Source organism: Nematolebias whitei, chromosome 21 (assembly GCF_014905685.2).
Source record: "Nematolebias whitei isolate Nwh7 chromosome 21, NemWhi1, whole genome shotgun sequence".
Taxonomy (NCBI): Eukaryota; Metazoa; Chordata; class Actinopteri; order Cyprinodontiformes; family Rivulidae; genus Nematolebias; species Nematolebias whitei.
In genome coordinates this window covers 34,691,408-34,694,172 of record NC_056518.1, presented here as the reverse complement: position 1 = coordinate 34,694,172, position 2,765 = coordinate 34,691,408, and positions in this window count along the sequence as shown.

The following is a 2,765-nucleotide window of genomic DNA, read 5'->3' as shown; positions in this document are numbered from 1 at the left end:
ATAAAGAATATAAAATGTATAAAGAATATAAAATGCATAAATAATATAAAATGTATAAAGAATATAAAATGTATAAAGAATATAAAATGCATAAAGAATATAAAATGCATAAATAATATAAAATGTATAAAGAATATAAAATGCATAAATAATATAAAATGCATAAATAATATAAAATGCATAAATAATATAAAATGTATAAAGAATATAAAATGCATAAATAATATAAAATGCATAAAGAATATAAAATGCATAAATAATATAAAATGCATAAAGAATATAAAATGCATAAATAATATAAAATGTATAAAGAATATAAAATGCATAAATAATATAAAATGCATAAATAATATAAAATGCATAAAGAATATAAAATGCATACAGCAGAGTTAAGGATAAGCGAGTCTATAGAGATGTGTTTTCAGAGCAGTCTTGAATATAGAGAGAGAGGTGGTGTTTCTTAAGTCAGGGGGTAGAGAGTTCCAGAGATGAGAAGCAGAGCAGATGAAGGCCCTGCTCCTCATGGTGGAGAGGCGGGCAGAGGGTACATGGAGGTGTAGTGAAGAGGAGGATCTGAGAGAGCGAGAGGGGATGGAGATGTGCAGGAGGTCAGATAGGTAATCCTATCTGGTATCCTGATGCATGCTCAAGAAGCCACGTAGAAAAATCTAAAAAAAGTTCAATCTGGTCCTCTGGACATTCAAAAAACAAAACAAAGCAAAACAACAAAAAAATGTAGAAACGTTTCGTCTCTCATCCTGAGGACTTCTTCAGTCTGAGGTGCTGTATTCAGCTCAGTCTCTTAAATAGCACCGTCTCAGAGTGGATCAACCAGTTTGCTGCTGACAACCAGAACCAGCTGATCACATGCTCAAGAAGGACCATCAGCCTAACAATGGATCATTAGCACCTGATGGCTGTTTACTGTTCACAGAGGGCTGAGTGATACTAGCAATCACAGCATTGTAAGAGGGGGACAGTTGAACACGTAGGCCTCCACCCCTGTTTAATGATGGACGGTTTCTTTTCACAAAGATGGCCTCCTTTACTCCTCTCTCAAACCATCGTTCCTCTCTGTCCAGGATGTGAACATCTTCATCCCTGAAAGAGTGACCGCTGGCCTGGAGATGAGTGTAGACCTCAGAGTCCTGGCCTGATGATGTTGATCTTCTGTGCTGGTCCATCCTTTTGGCCAGTGACTGTTTAGTTTCCCCGATGTAAGACTGATCACCCTCCTGACACTGAACAACATACACAATATTACTCTGTTTGTGCCGGGGAAAGGCCCCTGATGTCTGTCAATCATTCTGAACCATGGAACAGTAACAGAATGGGGCTGTCAGAATTTAGCCCTTTGGAACGACCCTGGGATTTTCCCCAGGCGGTTTGACACCAGTTTTGTTGTAAATATAACAGAATGTGATACATTATTTCTTAAATGTTTTTTAAGTTCAACATTTTTCAGTCAGGTCATCTGGACAGTTTCTTTTTTTGTGCTGAAACGTTTCGCCTTCGATCCGGAAGACTTCATCAGTCCAGGAAACACGCAACAAAACGGACTCTTCCCCAACAGCTTACTCCAGAGAGGAACAAACCAGTTCTGCTTGTCAGCCCTTGCCAGCGGTTGGAGGAAGAATCAGTTTTGTTGTGTCTCCTCGACTGATGAAGCCTTCCGGATCGAAGGTGAAACGTTTCAGCACAAAAAAAGAAACTGTCCAGAGGACCTGACTGAAAAATGTTGGATTGTATACCTGGATTATTGAGCATGGACTTTGTTGTATTTTTAAGTTGTTTATTTTAACATCTTTACTGTAAATGCCAGAAAGGTAAGCCCAGTTAGCCCACTGATACCAGCCGTGACCGGCAGTAACACAACGCTGTAAAGGTTCGGTGACTGGCTTGGTTTTAGCCCTGTCAGTTACATCCGGCTCTTCTAAACTCACGCTTGCTACAGCACGTAAGATGTTGACAATTTAACTTTTACATAGTAACACATGCCAACATGACTAAAAGTTTCATTCATTGCATCAACGTTTTGTACCACTGAAAGAGAAACACACTGGAATGGCCACTGACGGCACTTGGTGAGATTAATGTCCTCCTTCTTGTTAAGACCTGAATGTTATCAGTCTAAACTCATAAAGAAATACTCGTTACTTCAATAGACGTCATTCAAAAAGTGAAAACAGGGAAACATTATGATATAATGACCAAGCGTGGCCGATCGTTGGTCGAGGCAAAACGCTGACCCGACACATTTTTCCACGCTCAAAGCCCCGTAGTTTAAGACCCCTCACATCAAACCGAGAATTAAGTCACAAAGTGTTACTTGAGATACAGACATGGAGTGTATTTGGTTTAAAAAATGCTTTAATTGGATTGTGTCAAAATGATGAGTAAATACTTCCTGTGGCTCCCTTGAATTAAATGTACAATAAGCCCTCACAATGTTTGAAGCACTTTTCCTTCACTTTGAACATAAAATCGAGTCCCGTGTTCTTCAGACATATGACAGAAACAAAGTTTGACATTTTGGAACATGGCTGACAAGATTGATTCGCTGACCCAAAAGCAATTGATATGAATGAAAAGTGTGTTGAAAAGGAACAAATATCAACCTGTGTAAAATAAGAGGGTAAACGCTTTAATATGCTTACATTTGGATTGACTTGTAGTAAACGGTGTAAAGCTAGAAGTGGTTAATACAGCCCATTGGTAAAAACAATACTGAAACAATGCAAAATATTTGGCTTGTTTTAGTGGCA